A 19,854-nucleotide genomic window follows, 5' to 3' on the forward strand; every position below is an offset into this window, starting at 1 on the left:
GCTTTTTTTTTCCACTTGGTTTGGACTGGAAGCACCTGGACCCACATAGAAGCGGTTAAAGAATCTTAAGTGGGATCTGTGTCAGTCTGTGCAACCCTCTCGGACGTGGCCTCCCGTAGCCGAGCCTGTTTGGTGTTCTCGTCCCCTTTACTTGCTGCTGTCCGCCACTTGCGCCGGTCCCCGCAGGCTTTGTTTTCCGTGTGCCTCCCTCCAACCCTTCGCCGAGTAGGTCTGTCTAACTTAAGTAAGCACAAGGGGCAGCCGCCCCCGCGCGCGTCCCTACGTCACAATCTCCCTCTGTCTTCTGGGTGCATTAGATGGTGCCTGGAGCCCCCAAGCGGCCCTGCAAGGACTAGCCCGCCCGTGGGAAGCTGAGAAGTCACCTGCTTCTCCTTCAAGTCGCACTGTTCACCGTACCCAGACTGTTCTGTTGCTTGGAGAGGAGTGATGGAAGAGAAATTACAGACGACGCCTTGGGGGCAGAGAGAGAGAGGCAGTTTTTAGTAATTAGCATCAGGTAGAGGCCTGCACTGTTGGTCAGAGACTCGTGTTTGGGGGAATCAAGTGCTTGGAGCTCTAGGAGTATACCGTGCCCTCCCTTCCCTTCCCAGGCAGCCTTCTGGCAGACCCCGATGAGCCAGCTTCGTGTAGCATGCTTCTATAAGCAAAGATGCTAGACTTGCTCTTTATGGGGGCTTAGGTAGAGCCTGATCTAGGCTGGGGCTAGTAGGACCCAGGGCGTGCTCCTGTGTCTCCAAGGTCTCAAGGAGGCTTTGGCTGGAACCCTTTGCTTGAATCTGTTGAGACATACTCTGTGCAAACACTGAACCAGGCTGGGAAACCAGACAAGAAACGGCCCAGTTAGGGGTGTTGGCTTAGAGGCCCGACGGGAGAGAGGTAATGACATGAGAGAGAGGTGAGGGAAGTTGACAAAGCAGCAGAAGTAAGGACGCTGATAAGGCAGACTGGCCAGTCCAGGTGATCTCAGGAGTGTGAGATTTCTGTCAAAACCAGGCTTGCTTCCTGGCCTCATGTGCTTCAGACTCTGTGTCTTACCCTGGACTGTCCTGGTCAAGCGTGGGCTAACAACCAATGGTTATTAGCTGTTTCTGCTAGTAAAAGATTCCCTCTGGAAAGGAAGTAAAGGGTATATGCCTAGGCCTTATGCATCTTGATATGCTGAGTTCGGTTGATATCATAGGGAGGCCTGCTCTTTTCTGAAGGGAAACAGAGGAGCAATGGATCTAGGGGAGGTGTGGGAGGCTTTGGTAGGTATGTGTTGTATGAGAGAAAAATGAAAAAAAAAAAAAAAAGGAAGAAATCTCTCAAGAATACAAGAGAGTTGCTGGGTGGTTGGGGCGCATGCCTTTAATTTCAGCACTTAGGAGGCAGAGGCAGAAGGATCTCTGAGTTCTGGGCCAGCTTGGTCTACAGAGCAAGTTCCAGGATAGCTAAGGCTGAGGTGGAGGAAGTCAGGGGTTTAGGGTTTCCAGTGGGAGGTGGGGAGAAGGGGTCAGGGCTGCCACGACTTCTGCTGAGACTAGCTCTAGCCTTGTCATCTGTTTCCAGGATGGGATTTTCTCTCTGTTCATCAAATGGGTTAGAATACAGAGATCATTCGCTGAAGAAGCAGCTGCTGCCCTTGGCGCCTCAGGGAGTGGAGGTTGAGTAAGACCAGCATTGAACCTACCTGCCCAGCATATGCAAAGGTCCTGAGGCTAGCAGGAACTATGGTCCAGTGGTCCCCTGAAGAGGTTGGAACAAGGTTCCACCTCCTTAAGGGAAACAGAGGAGCAAAGGATCTAGGGGAGGTGTGGGAGGCTTTGGTAGGTATGTATTGTATGAGAGAAGAATGAAAAAAAAAAAAAAGTTTGGTGCAGAATGAAGTGCCCTGATCCCTTTCCTCAGGAAACAGGAGATGTGTGTGGTTTGTGGTCACTGACTGAGCCTCACAGCCTGAGCTGATCTGAGGATATGCAGCCTCTCTGAATCTGCTCTGTGGTAGTAAGATGGGGTCCCACTTGGGGCCTTTCTGTTTGTCTCAGGGCCAGATGGTTTGGAGATGCAGTATTCTTCTAGGGTTGGACAGGTTAAGGCTGAAAATATGCTATGCCCACTTTCTGCCAGGCGCTCTCTCTACAGTGTCCTCTTGGGAGCAGAGTTTGTGATCCAAGGATCAGCACCTGGGAAAAGAAAGAAGAGAGGCCATGAGAGTTTGGGGCAAGCTGGCTGCTTCACTTGGAAGGAGGTGGCTTGGGGAGGCTTCAATGAGGAGGCTCACAGTAGGGACCATTTCCTGATTATCCCCAGAGCTGGACGTTAAGGACTTCTGTCTCTCCCAGGCCACCCTTGACTGTGATCTGGGCCTGTCTAATCATTCCCCCTCATTCTCAGCCTCACCTAACAGCATCTGTAGTAGAGTCTGAAGGGAGCCTCTTCCGTCTGTCTTTCTCTCTGTGTCTGTTTCTCCCCTTCCCTACATTGCCTCTTCCCTCCCTTCTTTCCTATCTAAGATAAGGTCTCACTGCTATCCAGGCTGGCTTCAGATCTTTGAGTTCAAGTGATCCTCCTGCTTCAGCTTCCCACATGCAGAGGCCCCAGGCATGTACTGTGTGGTTCCAGCTTTGGGATATTCTTAATTTCTTTTCTTGTAAATATGGAATAATTCATGAATTCACATGTCATCCTTGTACAGGGGCCATGTTAATCTCTGTATTGTTCAAATTTCAGTATATGTGTTGCTGAAGCAAGATATAGACTTTTATTTTTATTTTTACTCTGATTTATGTTGGTATACTTATTTCTTTTGGTTATTAGCTTTTTTGCATTTTATTTTTTTTAATTTATCACAATTTATTCACTTTGTATCCCAGCTGTAGTCCCCACCTTCATCCCCTCCCAATCCCACTCTCCCTCCCTCATCTCCTCCCATGCCTCCTTTCCCAGTCCATTGATAGGGGAGGTCCTCCTCCCCTTCCATCTAACCCTAGCCTATCAGTTCTCATCAGGACTGTCTTTCATAGTCTTCCTCTGTGACCTGGTAAGGCTGCCCCCCCCCCTCCCAGGGGGAGATGATCAAAGAGCCAGCCACTGAGTTCATGTAGAATATTCTTTCTTTAAAGGGGAAAAAAATCTGGTGATATGGTTCAGCAGGTTAAGCCACTTGACTTGGAAACTTGGAAACCTGAGTTAAGCCCATGGGAACGTGGATGAAGAGAGCTGACTCCACAGAATTTTCTTCTGACGTCTGCACATGCTGTTCAGTGTGGGGAAAGGGTCTATGGGGTTTTGTCTGCAGCTACTCCCCAGCATCTGTGCAGACAGCTTGCTCTAACCTCAGGGTAAACACCTCACCCTTTCTTAACTATCTCTTCTGAGGTGCCTAGTGAGGCTGGCTCCATCCAGCTCCCGTTGCTAACCTGTCCCTGGGTTGTGGCTCATGTTGGAAAGCCAGGGTTAGGTGCCCTGAAGTGTGGCCTCTCACTGGCTGCTTGAGCTGGCCAGCAGCTGACTTGCTGACTCCACTCCCCTATGAATGACCACAGGTAGAGTGGATGCCTGCCAAGTAAGAAGGAGGAGGTCAGAGAACACCAGCCTTTCTCTGCTTGGTGGGTTCTGAAGGCCTCGGGGTCTGCAAGGTTTGGACACCGGGTCAGGATATAGGAGAATGGAATGGGTGTGAACTTTGGCCTCTAGCTGAAGGAAACGGGGACAGAAAACTGTGTATGTGAGTCCACCATTGGTGTGCTGCACAGGGCTAGTTAGGTCAAGATTGCATCCTGGATTCTGTCTTTGGACAGATGGCACCGATGGGCACATATCATACAGCCCAAGTGGATGATGACCAAGATTTTGCACAGAGTGGAAAGGAAAGGCTGAGGTTCTGAGTCTACATTGTAATGCCATCTGCCACTTCTGAGCTTGTCCCTCTCACACAGATGGCTGCATAGGATTGGCTACTCTTGAACAATGGGGAGAGGGCCTGTGTTTGCCAGGTGTATTCTGCTCCAGCCACAGGCATCTGGGGTAGAAGTGGGAGCTCTCCCAAAGACTGAGACAGAACCAAGTTCCTCAGGACGCCTTAGCCTACTCTTGAGGAATGTTGTCTTTGCAGTAGCCCAGCCCCAACCCCTTTGCTGATGGGTCTGGCCAGACCTGGTACCATCTAGATGATGTCACTATCTGTAGAATAAAATAAAATGACTAATGTTTTTAAAAGCCTTATAATAGCTGGAGAGATGGCTCAGAGGTTAAGAACACTGTTCTAAAGATCCTGAGTTCAATTCCCACAACCCAACCACGTGGTGGCTCATAGCCTTTATAATGAGATCTGGTGCCCTCTACTGGCTTGCAGGCACACATGCAGGCAGAATGCTATATAAATAATAAATAACCCTTTTTTTTAAGCTTATAAGATAGGTGGTACTCTATGTGTGACCAGCCACTTTTTATTCCCTCAACTTACTTTATGTAAAATGCAAAAGTATCTTATTCATGGGGTGAGCTATATTAAAGTTAGGAAGTTTTCTATAAATGTTAAGATTTGTGCCTGGCACATGGTACGTGCTCAATAAAGCTAGATATTGGGTAGGGAAGTAGCTCAGTGTACGAGTGCTTGCCCAAGGGTTTTAGTAACACACACACACACACACACACACACACACACACACACACAAACATACCACAGGGCAGGGAGGGTAGCATGTACTTGTAATCAGAGCACTCAGGAGGTTGAGGCAGGAGGATCAGAAAACTACATAGTACGATCCTGTCATTAAAAAAAAACATATACTGTGATGCTATTTGTTGTTTTTAATTTTTGTTTGCTAGCTAATAAAGTATAGAGGGCACTGCACCTGTCCATCGCTTGGTTTCCAGCAGCCAAGTAGACCCTGTCATGTCACCAGCCTTAAGTAGAGTAGGGTACAGGTGACGACCATGGGTGACACCCCCATACTCAACAGTGGCCAAGCCTGTGCACTCAAATGCCTTTCACAAACCACCATCAAGTGTTTGTAAGAAAGGGACAAGGCTTATGAGTGGCAGAAGGCAGGTAGGCATTACATCGCCGACTTACAGTCCCAGTCTTCCCTTTCTAGCCTTTGTGAATCCTTAGCCACCATCCACTTGGGCCATGTGGATAAATTCATAAAATATATCCAATACTGAAGGCGTAAAATATAATGTGAAGCTACACAATTCCCATCCAAATTCTTTCTCTTTATTTCCTTTTGTGTGTGTGTGTGTGTGTGTGTGTGTGTGTGTGTGTGTGTGTGGTTTTTCAAGACAGGGTTTCCCTGTGTGTATCCTTGGCTGTCCTGGGACTTACTCTGTAGACCAGGCTGGCCTCAAATTCAGAGAGATCCACCACTTCCACTGGGCCCAAATGCATTTTCTGTGTAGAAATTTGTTGAGTTGTATAGACTTTGAGATTCTGGTTAATTTTGATGTGTGATGCTTTAATTTGTTTGCAAAGTTTTTCAATTATAATGTTCATAATAGAACAATTACAGAGTGATAGTTGAAGATTTTTAGGGGCTGAGGAGACGGCTCAGTAGATAAAGCACTTGCAACAAAAGCCTGAGGACCAGGGTTTGAATCCCTAGGACGCAAAAATGACAGGTGAACACGGTAGCCTGCCTGCAATCACAGGAGATGGAAACAGGATCCTTAGGACAACTTGGCTAGCTATATGATCTTGACTTGGCAAGCTCTGGGTTTAAGTGAGAGGCCATACTTCAAAACATAAGGTAGGAATGATCAAGGAAGACACCTACACCGGCCTCTGGACTCTGCAGCCATATCCATAGTGTGTACATACACACATACACACTCACACCACATCACATATACATGCAAAATATTTCCGGTCATAAAGGCTGGGAAATAAAAAACCATGTCCCTAATATGTAATAGTTAACCCAAGTATTCACTTCAGTGTTCTAGATTCCTTTTACTTTCTTCTGAGATAGGGTCTCAGGTAACTTGCTCTATAGCAAAAGATCTTCAACTCCTTATCTTTTTGCTTCTTTCTCTTGAGTGCTGGGATTATAAGCACGTACCATCACGTATAGCCCAGTGCTGTGGATTTCAGCCAAAATTGTCCAATAAACCTAGAATGTTTATTCATCAAAAATGCTGAATTACAGGATAAAATTCAAAGTAACTCAGCAGAAAAGAACCAGAAAAATTTCAACTCACACAGGAAGCGGCAAACAGCAAACACTAGCTCTGAGATTACACAGATGTTGGAATTATCTCACAAAGACTTAAAGCAATGATTGTTAACAACAACAACAACAAAAAAAAAGTGCACCAAGATACTATGAACACTTACAAAATAATGGAGTCAGGGCTGGATGAAATTCATTGCCTGTTCGTGACAAATACTCTCCACAAAGTAATACCAGAAAGGAATGTCTTCAATCTAGTAAAAGGTGTGGATGAAGTTTTGACAGCCAGACTTGCACTTGGCCTGTTTACAGGATGGGAGTCTTCATTCTTACCACAATTATTCCACAAGAAGCCTTAGCCAAACAAACAAACAAACAAACAAGGAAACAAGAGGCATGCAGATTTTAAATAGAGATGTAAAATTAAATTCTATTAACAGGAGGGGCATAGGAGAAGAAGAGTGAGGGAGGGTGGGATTGGGAGGGGATGGGAAGGGGGCTACAGCTGGGCTAGAAAGTGAATTAGCTATAATTAATAAAAATTAAAAATTAAAAAATTCTATTAACAGGTAACATCTTTGTAGAGGGTCTTGATGACTCTGTGAAGAAGATAATTGGATGAATATGCAAGACACAAAGTCAACATGCAAAAATCAACGTGCTTTCAGATATCAGCAACATCGAGTTAGAAGCAGAAAAAAAATGTGTGTGTAGTCAGAGGTCATCCTCAGATGTCACTCTTCAGGACTTGTCCATTCTTTTTTAAATAGAGAAATGCTGATTTAATGATAAAGCTTAGCACCCTCCAGCACCAGGACTAGCACAGAGTCGAAGTAGCTGGATGGCTGTGACCCCATGAAGCCTCACATGGCGAAGAGGATGAGGAAGGTGACTGTCAAACAGAAGAACCCCATGACCTCTGACCAGGCAAAGGCCAGGATATCACAGAAAATCTGCTGCTTAAAAGATGGGTTCCTGGGGCTGAAGAGATGGCTCAGCATTTAAGAGCACTGACTGTTCTTCCAGAGGTCCTGAGTTCAATATCCAGCAACCACATGGTGGCTCACAACCATCTGTAATGGAATCTGATTCCCTCTTCTGGTGTGTGTAAAAACAGAGCATTCATATACATAAAATAAATAATCTTAAAAAAAAAGATGGATTCCTAAGCTGGGTATGGTGGTGTATATGCCTTTAATCCCAGCACTCTGGAGGCAAAGGCAGTCTGGTCTACATGGGGAGTTCAAGGACAGCCAGGGCTACACAGGGAAACTATGTGCTGAGGAAGGAGCCTGTGACCACAGGCTGCAACTCCACAGTCAGCATGCCAACCCCTCCAAGCTGATGTACAGATTTCATGCACACCCAATGAGAATCAGGTGTTTCAAATATATGAACAAGCAGATGCTCAAGCTAAGTTGAAATAACAATTTAGAATCATTAAAGTAGAATATAGAGAACTATGCTGCTCTGGTTTTAAATACTGAGGTCAAATTTATGTACTCTAAAACCGATTATTTTATTTTATTATTTATTTATATATACAGTGTTCTTCCTCCATGTGTGCCTGTACACCAGAGAGGGTACCAGATATCGCTACAGATGGTTTTTGAACCACCACCATGTGGTTGCTGGGAATTGAACTCAGGACCTTTGGAAGAACAGCCAGTACTCTTAGCCTCTGAGCCATCTCTCCAGCCCAATTATTTTATGTTTTTAAAGAAGTTTTTGTGTGTATGTCTATGAGTGAGTGCACACAAATGTGCATGGGAGCCTGAAGATGTCTAGTGTCTTTGATCAGTCTCCACATTATAGAGGCAGTGTTCTTGTTGACTCTGGAGCTGGCCAATTCTGGCTATTGTAGATAACCATCTTGCTTTGGGGATTTCTTGTTTATGACTCTTGCATGCTGGGCTAAGTGATTGCCACGCCTGCCCAGCTTTTATGAGTTCTGGGGATACAAACAATGGTTTATTTATGGAAAACAAATACTTATAATTTTTTCTTACTGTCATCTCTTATCGTGTAAATATGAAGTTAGCATATCTATGGATTGCATTGTATTAGAATGCTTGATTTTAAAAACAGCTGTTTGGGATGCTTGGGCAGAACAGAGACAGGAGAAACTCTATGGGAACACAGAAAGGGAAAGAAGGCCCCCACCTTGGAATCCAGTTTGCATTTCCTGCTGCCTAACAGGAAACAAGAGAAAAGCAATGCCAACACAGCTGGTAAACTCAAGACTGCATAGATAGTGCTCATCCTAGAGATATCTCAAAGACATGTCAAAAACAACAAACTGTTTACATGGGGCAAAAATGTCTGTGACCAAACCTCAAAGCCCATTCCCAGGGGCATTATAGCTGTTTTCTGCTGAGGAGGTCCTTTGCCAGAGTGGGTAGTTTTGGGTCCATTGAAAAAGGAGTCTGGTCACATAGCAATAGATCATTCAATTATCGTCTTGCATTCCTGAGGAAAATAATTATTAGAGGGCCGTAGACAGACACTTTGGTTACAGAGTAGAACTGAGAGATTTTCTGGGAAGGTTGGAGAAGGGGAGAGCAGAGGTGGTAGAGGCAGTGTGGGCCAGTGAGAGGAAGGGGGCATAGAGCTGACTCAAAGCACCAGTGGCTAGTCCCATTGCCAGGACTGCTGAACCAAAATGAGCTAGGAGAATGTAGCAAGTAGCTACAGATTACCAACGGAAGGGAACGGTCAAACAGAGAGGACTGATGTAAAGAACTGTATCTGTACTAGGGTGAAGGGACTGTTGAGTTGCAGCCTGTGGCCACAGACGACTCCTGTTCTCTCCTCAGCACATGCCTTAGGGTTTCTACTGCTGTGAAGGGACACCATGACCATGGCAACTCTTATGAAGGAAAACATTTAATTGGGACTGACTTACAGTTCAGAGGTTTAGTCCATTATCATTACGGTGGTAGCACGGTGGCATGAAGACATGGTGCTGGAGAGGAAGCTGAGAGTTCTCTATCTGGATCTGCAGGTGTCAAGAGAGAGTGAGACACTGAGCCTGACTTGACCAAACCTCAAAGCCCACCCTCAGTGACACTTTCTTCAATAAGACCACACCTAATCCTTCTCACAGGTTGGAAGCTGAGCCGGGTGGGGTCTTGCTCTGAGGTCACCACTCCCTTCATTCCACCTAGCATCAAGCTTTCTTCATCTGTTGACACTTCCTGGTGCTTCTTTTCTTCTCCAACTGTACCTTCTGTATGTTCCCTTGTTCAACTTGCTCCTTTTCATTATAGATCTGCATCAGACTGGCCACTAATAGCCGCATCACACAGTCAATGACAGGTTGTTTGGGAATATCCTCTACCGAAGCTGTTAATCCTCATAACTCTTCAATTTAGCCTCAGCAGGTTTTTTAGACAAGGCCAGAAAGCAGCCCCATTCTTCATCAAACTATCACAAGAACAGTCTCTATGCTATATACTGTTGGCTACATACTCTATGCTATATCCTGCCGGCTTCTCCAACATAATAAATCGAATTGAGCTGAATTTATGGTAAAAAGGCAGGTTTATTTCGGCAGCTCCAGGGCAGTTCACCGACCTCACAGGAGGGGGCCAGTGAGGTCACAAGGCTGGGCTGTGGTAGGGAATTCTTAAAGGGGAGTGGTGACATGATGGTGAGGTAATAAGGCTATAGCCTTATTTGGTGAGTTTATCTTAGGTTCAGTGGCCACTTTGAAATCTGGAACTAGGAACTGGCTTTGTCCAGTATTTTTCGAGAACTTTTAAAAGTTTGGGCTCCTGAAAAGGGTGGGAACCTCTTGTCCCAGGCCATCTTGCCTTGGTCCCAAAACCTCTGGCCCAACACATGCAAATATTTATCTCCTCTGAAATCTCTCAATCCAGGACTCCACAGTTCAAATCAGCACCACTGTCTTCCATTCTCTTACTAGCATGGCCCATTAAGCCCAGAGTAGAAGATTCAACTGCTTTCCTAATCCAAAGTCCCCTTTCTGCCAAGAAGAAGCCACATGGTCAGGCCTATCAAAGCAATACCCCATTCCTGGTACTGACTTCTGTCTTAGTTAGGGTTTCTGTTGCTGTGAAAAGACACTATGGCCACAACAACTCTTATAGAGGAAAACATTTAACTGCGACTGGCTTAGAGTTCAGAGGTTTAGTCCATTCTCATCACGGTGGCCTGCAGGCAGACATGGTACTGGAGAGGTAGTTGAGGGTTCTACATCCGGATCTGCAGGCAGCAGGAAGAGACAGTGAGACACTGGCTTGAACATTTGAAACCTTAGAAATCGGCTCCCAGTGACACACTTCCTCCAACATGGCCACACCTCCTAATAGCACCACTCCCGACGGGCCTATGGGGAGCATGTTTATTCAAACCACTACAGCACATAATTAAAATGTTTCTGTTCCTAGGGGCTGGAAAGTTGGCAAACATGAGGGCCAGTTTCTCCACAGCATCTAAAAGGTCTTTTTGCAGATGTTTCAGGAACAGCTGGAGCTGTTGTGGGAAAGCTTGCATTTTATTTAGGTTTAGCATGAAGTTCAATAAGTAAGACATGTGAAAGGCAAGGTAAAACATAATTATGAGGGTAATAAAGAGGAGAGAAGTGATCTGGGGAGGAATCAGAATAGTGGGGAACCGTAAGTCCATACATAGGAGGAGGCTGTGGTTGAAATCTTGTTGTTGGAATCTGTCTCTAGGAACCATCTCAAACCAATTAGGATAGGATTTGTTGGTAGAGAAGCAACATTGTTCAAGGAGGGCAAAAAGAAAAAAAAAATCCCATCTCAGTAGATAGATCTAATCTTTTTAATTTTGGCGTGTTTTGGAGTGCTGCTGCAGTCAAAGAGTTGAGCTGGTCCTGAAGGACGTTAAGTGATCTGAGCTGCTGAGACAGAGGTTAATTGATACAGAGAAGGCTTCAGTGCAGCTGTTTAAGTTCTGAGTCGCAAAAACAATGTCCAGAGTGGCAAGAAAAATGAGTCGGATAGTCCATGGCCTATTAGTCCCCTTTAGAGGTTACCCGAACTGTTCTCAGGGACTTGGGGGTGTCACTCTTTTAGTAACTGTTTCTTCTTTTTTTTTTTAATTTAATTTTTATTTTATGTACATTAGGGTGAAGGTGTCAAGGGATCTGTTACAGACAGATGTGAGCTGTCATGTGGGTGCTGGGAATTGAACCCAGGTCCTTTGAAAGAACAGAGAGCCTCTTAACCACTGGCCATCTCTCCAGCTCCCGGTAACTGTTTCAAGGCTGACAAAAAGGTGCTGAGAGGAGCAGCAGTTAGAGTGCCATAGAGGAGGCTCCATCCAAGCGGCCATGATAAAACTTAACAGTTGGCAAAGATCCAATAATAACTATACAACTCTGTGGGGAACATTAAGAGACAAAGTTACAGGAGGAAAACTTTTATATCAGTGTTAACAGGAATCAATGGAACTTAAGGTTGAATACATAATTAGCATAAGATTAAATGCAATTGTGTAACTGACTGGACTGTGGGAGGATAAGGTAATTGCGACCAGCTGTTTTCACCGGACACCTGCGTAAGGAACAATCGTTTGAAGCTTTGTAAAGGAAGTCAGTTAAAGTCAGCATCTAAGGAACGGATCTGAACAGAAAGTGATATTCCTTGCTTTTACATATGATGAAAAACTTTGTATATTTGTTTTAAATATTAACAATACCAGCTTTTTTGTTTGTTGGTTGGTTGGTTGGTTTGCTTCAAGAGAGCCTTTCTCTGTGTAGCCTTGGCTGTCCTGGACTTGCTTTGTAGACCAGGCTGGTCTTGAACTCACAGAGATCCCCCTGCCTCTGCTTCCCTGAGTGCTGGGATCACGGTGTGCACCACCACCCCGGGCTTACCAGCTTTTAGTTAATGAACAAAACTAGAGTCTCTTAAATAAAACAAAATTTTTAGTTAGAAACAATTTGATAAGGTGAAATTTTAAAAATTGGGGCTTTTACCTTGTTAAGTCTCAAACTCTGGGACAAATGCTGAGGTGCCTATTTAAGACATTAAAGTGAACCTGGCCACCAGGTTTTTCTATCACCTCTCAGCCCCAACCTCTTACAGGGCCCTTCTGGCTTGCATACTCTACCCTCTACCCTGGACTCTCCAGCCCAAGAGGCTGAGCTGCTCTTATATAATCCAACCATTTTGGCTACTTGCCCTTTTTGTGCCTTTGCTCTCTTGACTGCTGTACCTGGTTCCCTTCCCCTTCTCCCCCTCCTCCCTCCTCTCCCCCAACATGGCCCAGCTCAGCCTGGTCACAATCACTCTGGATTCTCCCAGATGTCTCTGCTCTGACTATGCTCTCCCTCTTATCTACAATAAACTTTCTCCTGCACCATACCTAGAAGTAGCCATGTTCTTTCCTTTTTATTTCTTTTTTCATGGGAATAGCATAAGTGAGCTCCCTTCGAGGGAATTTGCTTGCTTAGAACCAAGCTGCTGATCTGACTTGTATGTATGGATCATTTGTTTCTGCTGGGTTTTGCCACCCACCATATTTGATTCTAGAGTCCACCTCTTCAGACACTTCTTCCCTCGAGCCCATCTAGTCATCCGTTTTCTCCTTACTGACTCAGTAAGTGTCTTCTGCCTGGCTCCTGGAACCTGCTACCTGGGGTGGCTACCATGTGGACATCTCCAGGCTACGCCCTTCAGTGCCTCACCGTGTTCCCTCTATTGGAACCCTCCCTTTCCTAAAAGCCTCTCCCAAGTGCCTCTCTCCTCTACCTGCTCTAACCGCTTGTCTTTCTGCTAGGTAGGTGTCACATGCTCCCTGCTTTGTGGACTTTTACCACAAAAGCTACAACACTGGTGTTCCAGGCTCCCTGTCACCCTGCCCGGCCCCTAACACATGGAAAGGGAACACCTCTCCTCTGTGACTTGGGACACTTCTTAGTCCACCTGGGGATGGCCCCACCACACTTACCCCCTCTGCTCCCTCCCTCATGGCTTCTCTCAGCCCCTTTCTGGAACTTTCTCACCTCCCCCCGGGAGCTGCCTACTTCTAGTTCCACCGCTGCTTCTCTTCATGCTCCTGGCTCTGTGGCCCTCGACATGCAAAGGCTTTTCCACATTGATAATGTACCATAAATGATCATATTTGAAACCATGATATTCCATATTTTTATTAGCATCAAAAATTTTCAATTTTTATAAGCAAATTTTAAAATATATCTGATTTTGAGTATTATTTTGTGTTAAACAAACTTTAAGTTTACTTTAAACTTGTTTTGCTTTACTTGCTTTAGGCTTGAATTTGACAACATATACAGAATACTGTATGCTGGTATACAAATGTTTGGTCTTTCCCTCCAAACTTGTCCCTGGAAATCACTGGTTCTTTAACCTTGGGTCATGGTGACCCCTCCAGGGGTCAAATGGCCCTCTTATCATGGGTTGCCTAAGACCATCCTGTGTATCAGATATTTACATTACCATTCACAACAGCAGAAAAATTACAGTTATGGTGTAGCAAGGAAAATAATCTTATGGTTGGGGTCACCACAACCTGAGGAACCGTGTTAGAGGGTCGCAGCATTAGGAAAGCTGACTACCACTGCTGGTAAATGAATTACACTTGTGCCGAGCGTGACTGATGAGGTCACTAGCCAAGAGGGTGGCCAGCCCACAGGGTTGTTATTTACTCCAAGGTGAGCCTAGCTCACCAGTTACTTGATGACCTAGGCAAGCCACATGGTGAACCCGTCAGTTACAGATTTTAAGCTAACTTTTTTTCTTTTTTCTTTCTTTTCTTCTTCTTCTTTTCAAAACAGGGTTTTCTGTGTAGTCTTGGCTGTCCCGGAATTCACTCTGTAGGCCAGGCTGGCCTTGAGCTTACAGAGATCTGTCTGTCTCTGCCCCTTGAGTGCCAGGATTAAAGGTGTGTGCAAGCTAACTTTTTTTCTTTTCTTTTTTGGCATGGAACTTTACATCTTTTTAAAACCACACTGACAGGTTCTGAGATAAAGTTTATACTTTAGCAAATGTTTTAGAGATTTAAAAGGGGGTAGGTAGTATTTAGAGAGAGTTAAACATCTGTGATTACACTTTTCCTGTTATTTGTTGTTGTCTTGAGACAAGGTTTCTCTGTGTAGCCCTGGCTGTTCTGGAACTTGTGTAGACCAGGCTGTCCTCACACTGAGAGATCCGTCTGTCTCTGCCTCCTGAGTGCTGAGATTGAAGAGGTGCACCTCCACATCACCACTGCCCAGTTTACACCTGGCCATTTTTAACCCCTTTGGGAAATAGTTTACTTCTTGTTCTCCAGTGCAAAGTATCTTTTCCTGGGATTTTCCATTCTTCTCTCCTCCTGTCACAGAATCAGGTGACCAACCTGACCCAGGACAGACTCTGGAGGAAACTTCTAAACAAACATACTTGGGTCTGGAACAGATGGGCCAAATTCCAATTCCAGAGATTCCAGAGCCAGCCTTCTCAGTAAAGTAGAACAGTGTGAAATAATTTTTTCAATATTATTCATACCCCGAATCTCTGTAACACTGACCCTACTTGTGATCCACATTTACATGACCAATTTGTGTGTGTCTGCAGACAGGGCAGACAACCTGAAAGGCTTCTTTCTCTTAGCTGTTAAAGACGCAAGCAGAATTTTCCAAGCGTGGAGAGGCAGAAACACAAGTAGGCCAAAAAAGTGTGAGGCAAAAGAATTCTGTGCTATTTCAGTTAGAAATTGATAGAAGTTTGCTTGCCCAGCAGAAATGGCAGGCATTTTTGCTCTGGGTATGGTGGCTAAGCCAGAGCCTTGAGAAAGATTTAAGTGAGCTGGGAATTTTATAGGTTAGAGGGCCTTGGACTATGTTTCCATTCCATCTTATAGAGCAATTTCAATCAGTGTAGATATTAAACATCGGAAGTTCTGAATCTGAGCCTGCAGTAGTCATTTGTCCAATATATATCCAGGCCAGATTTACATTGAAAGGTGAAGGAGAGTTGCTGGTTTCAAATCTACAGATTTTTTTTTTTTTGAGCAGATGAAGGACAAAGGCAAAAACTGGGGCCAACCTCAAGTTGCTTAGAGTGTCTTTTAAGTCGGGAAATGACCAAACACACTTGGGAAGTAAGGGAGTATCCACAACTGTTGAAATCCCAGGGTTAAGAAACCACAGGGGCCAGTGGAAAGCTGATCTTGTGGTTCTTGAAGCCAGTGGGAAAGTCTCTGGCACCTTTGACTGGAGATTTAAGATAGAAGAAAGCTCCAGTGAGCTCCCAGACCTAATGAGGACGCCTCTGATTACTTTCTGGTGTTTTGCTATGTTGCATGTGTGTTCTGATCAAATGTAATGTGGCCTCCCACATAAGTCCAGACTGTGTCAAGGCAGGAAAGTAAAGAGAGAGAAAGGGTGGAGATAGAGAGTGAAAAGAAAAGGCTGCCTGAGAGAAACTGGTAGCCCTACCTGGCCTTCTCAAGCTTAGGGCCAGGGAGCATAAGAGGGCCAGGGAGGTTTGTCTACAAATGGGTTTGAGGTGGTAGCATGCTCAGATTTCCCATTTCAGGTTTTGGTACCATTATGTCAGATTATTAAAAGGCAACCGTAGAGAAATGGAAGGTGGAAAGAAAGAGACTCAATCTGACATTAAGCTGGACCATGTTATTCATGGTGAAGAGGTGTCTGTCACTCACATCTGTGGATGGCCAAAATACATGCAGAGGATGGGACGTGGCCATTAGTCAGCAAGGGAAACTGGGAAGTGTAGTCTTTCAGCAGGAAACTATCACAAAGCGTCTGGCATAGATTCAGACTCACACATGCAGAAATAAAAATAAATCCTTAACAATTCTTTAAAAGTCAGATAGCTGCTCAGTGGGTACAGGTACCTACCCACTGTACTGCCATACTGGATAGAAGAGGATTGACTTCTACAAGCATTCCATGACACTCGTGTACCCACACATTTGCACAAATGCACAGTAAGTAAAAAAGTTCTTTAAGAGAAATAAATCAACTTGTACATACGTTTTTGTTACATTTATTCTTTATTTATTTACGTGTACACACTTATGCCACAGAAGACAGAGGACAACTTTCAGCAGTCAGTTCTTCTACCATGTGAGTTTTGGGGATCATGTCAGTGTTGTAGAAGGGGACATTAGACTCTCAAAGGCTTCTCTACCCCAGCTAATTCTCAAATAATTGACACAGAGAGACTATAATTTATTTTATAAGCTTTACAGCACTAGAGCTAGGCAGATATCAACCCTCTAGGCTATTTTTCTCTTTCCCAGCTACACACCCCGTGTTACTCGCCTTAATCATTCCTGTCTGGACTACTTCTGTTCTATCAGTCTGTCCTTATGGCTATGTACTCATGGTCCATCCTGCCCCTGGGCAACTTCCTTCTCTCTGGCTTCCTCTCCTCCTGCTACATCTGCTTCCTCTCTTCTCTGCCCCCAGTCCCAGGAGCCTAAACTCCACTTCCTTCTCTTCTGCCCAGCTCAGGTTGTCAGTAACTTTATTAACCAATCATCAACAATTGGGCACAAAGTTACACAACATCACTTGGTATATGTGAGAATATGCTCATCCGGGGTGTAATCTTGGAGGGGCCAGTATTTAGCACTAGAATATGTAGCACCAGACCAGCATCCAACAAGTCTGGTCATGGTTCGCGGTAAAGTACCTTTACCTGTTGAGTCATCTTGCTGGTCCAATCTCATATGTTTTTACTGAATTTTTTTGTTTTTGTTTTTTGAGACAGGGTTTCTCTGAGCAGCCTTGGCTGTCCTGGAACTTGCTCTGTAGACCCAGAGATCTGCTTGCCTCTGCCTCCCAAATGCTGAGATTAAATGTGTGTACCACCTCTGTCCAGCATTTTTACTGTTTGCTTTATCTTTAAATGTTGCTGCAAATTACACCCTTTGAGTGATGTGACTTAGAAAACCACAGAATCAAGCAGGATTAAAGGTCCATGCCTTTAATCCCAGCACTCGGAAGGCAGAGGTAGGAGGATCTCTGAGTTTGAGGCCACCCTGGTATACAGAGTGAATTTCAGGACATCCAAGGCTACACAGAGAAATCCTGTCTCAAAAAAAAAAATCATTAAATGAGTTTTAGCTTGAAAATAGTTTGGGATTTCCAACAATTTCTGAAATGGCCTTATACATACTTATGTCATTTGTACATGTATTTATGTGAAGCATCATGCTAAGCAAAGCATTGAAGATTATAAAATCAATATGCTGATCAACTCTGAAAATGCTGAAGATGCTGTTTCCTGCAGTATCAAATAGTAGGATTTAATTCCGTATGTACAAATAAATAAGCACGCCCATGCCATAAGTAGTAAAATTTGCTTTTGTCAGTTACAGGAAAGTACAGGCAAGCATTGTGACTAGGATCAGCCAATGTAAAAACAACATGCTATTCCAGATGAATAGGAACACACTGGCTTACATAAAGTCAAAAACTTAGTTCATATTGTCGGTCTCACTTTTTAAGAGACTGGGGTCAAGAGAGCCTCACATGTCAGCCCTGAAGTTGCTGAGGCTGCAGGTGCGCCAGACCCTGCTGGAAAACCACATTGTGAACAATACTGTTAAGAGATTAAAAAACAACCTATACACTAGAGGAAAATATTTTCAAATTACAAATCTGACAAATGACTTGTGTCCATAATGTATTAAGAACCGTCAAAACTTGACATAAAAAGGGTAAGTAGCTTAGTTCAGTCTGGATCAAGGACTTGACTAGACCTTTCTCCAGAGATCTACGAACAGCCAATCATTATGTGAAAAGATGTGTGGTGTCACTGGTCACTAGGGAGACTTAACGCTTCTTGTTGGCTGACAGCCTGGAAGCCCCTTAGGAATGCTTGTGCCCTCCTGGCTCCCTCCCACCCAGTAGAAGCATCTGCCTACAAACCAGAGCCTTGTTCCAGGTGCTTTCACATTCCAGCTGCTCACAGTCTCAGGGTCCTGTGGACCAAGACAGGGAAATACTCAAAGGTGTGACTCATAGGACTCAATCATTGGTTGAGGCTACCACATGGCTGAAGAGAGAGCACAATTCTAGAAAACAAGCAGCAGTGAGCAACAATGGATCTAGCCAGCATGGGTGGGCCTCCTTGTTTGGCTGTTTGAGGAAGAACTTCAATTTATAGGAATGCCTGCCCTAGGTACATTCAGCACAGGTTCAGTCCAAGCCCACTGAAGGCCTGAGAGGGAGATGGAGGCTGAGGGCTGAATGGCGCTCAGCATGAGTCACATGGGTGGCCCTAACATCTTGGAAAGCAGTCTGTGTGAGTCTGGTAGCTGAAGGTTGATTGAAAAAAGGTCAGCATAGAACCCAGAGTCACTTCCCAAAGCTCTGCATACAGTGAAGGGAAACCAGACACACAGGAATAAGGGCAGTGCCACAGTGAGAGAAGTCAGTCAGTCACCCAGTCACCAAGGGCTGCAAGTGGCTATGTGACTGGTCACTGTTGCCTGGAGAACACATTCTACATGGGTCCAATTGGAATATTGACATACATCCTGTCCACCATTAACAGGACTTGAATTTAGGACTTGAATTAAAGTCTTTGACCCTCTCTTTCAGAACTATCACACACGACACACACCTGTTTATGGCAGGTCTGAGTGTAGCAAGTTAAAACTGTGAAGTAGTACTCAGCCACAAAAATCAATGATGGAATTCGAGACAGTATGGCTGAATCTCACAGCCACAATAATGCACACTGCAATGTAAGTTGATAGTACCTTCAAATCTCCATGTGTTTGGAGGCGTGGCCTCTAGGGTGGAAGATGGTGGTTTCTTTAGAGCAAAGGCCTGTGGGAAGGCCTTCAGGGTTAGAGGAGTGTTCCCTTGAGGAGGATTGTGAGACCTGGGCCTCTCTTTCTTTTTGCTCCCTGGATAGGAGGTGAGCAATCTTGTTCTTTGGCACATGCCTGCCACCTTGTGCTGCCTTAGTATGGGGCCATTTTTACCATGGAACCCCAAAGCTGAGGGTAGATGATACTCTCACTTTCTAAAGCAGCTCGTATCAAGTGTCTGTTATGATGACAGGAAGCTGATGGTGGAGCAGGGAAGGGAGCCAGACAGAGGGTACAGGTTTGAGGCTCCAGTTTGTACTACTTAAAAATACCCCCCCACCCCACCCACACACCCGAAATGAATCTGTGTCAGGATTCCTCACAGTAGAGGAATTGAGATGTGGCCATTACCCAGAGGGGCACAAGGGAGTGATCTGGGTGTTGCTTCCAAGGGTGTGTTATTTTCTGGAAAAAAAAAAAAAAAAGAAGTGGTCTTCCCTGTGCAATTCCAAGTCTGTTCACCTTCTTTTAAAAGGATCTGCCCGGGTGTGGGGGGGCTAGAGAGGCGGCTCAAAGGTTAAGAATACTGGCTGTTCTTCTAAAGGTCCTGAGTTCAATTCCCAGCAACCACATGGTGGCTCATGACCATCTAGAAATCTGGTGCCCTCTTCTGGCACGCAGGCAGAACAGTGTATAAATAATAATAATAATACAAAAATTAAAAATCTTAAAAAAAAATAAAAGGATCTGCATGAGACTAGAAAGATGGCTCCGTGGTTAGGAACATGTACTGCTCTTCTAGGAGACTATTTCCAACACTAACATCAGGTAGCTCACAGCTACTGATGTCACTCCAGTTCCAGGGATTCTATGTCTCATTTGCACAGATACCCGC

General features: G+C 44.8%; 1 pseudogene; it reads right to left on the reverse strand.

Annotated features, from left to right (window-relative positions):
* Positions 1–2,650: 2,650 nt before the first annotated feature.
* LOC129668341 (U6 spliceosomal RNA) lies at positions 2,651–2,750 on the reverse strand (annotated as a pseudogene).
* Between the last annotated feature and the right edge of the window lie 17,104 nt (positions 2,751–19,854).

Source organism: Psammomys obesus, unplaced genomic scaffold, assembly GCF_907164565.1.
Source record: "Psammomys obesus unplaced genomic scaffold, mPsaObe1.curated_primary_1811, whole genome shotgun sequence".
Classification (NCBI taxonomy): domain Eukaryota; kingdom Metazoa; phylum Chordata; class Mammalia; order Rodentia; family Muridae; genus Psammomys; species Psammomys obesus.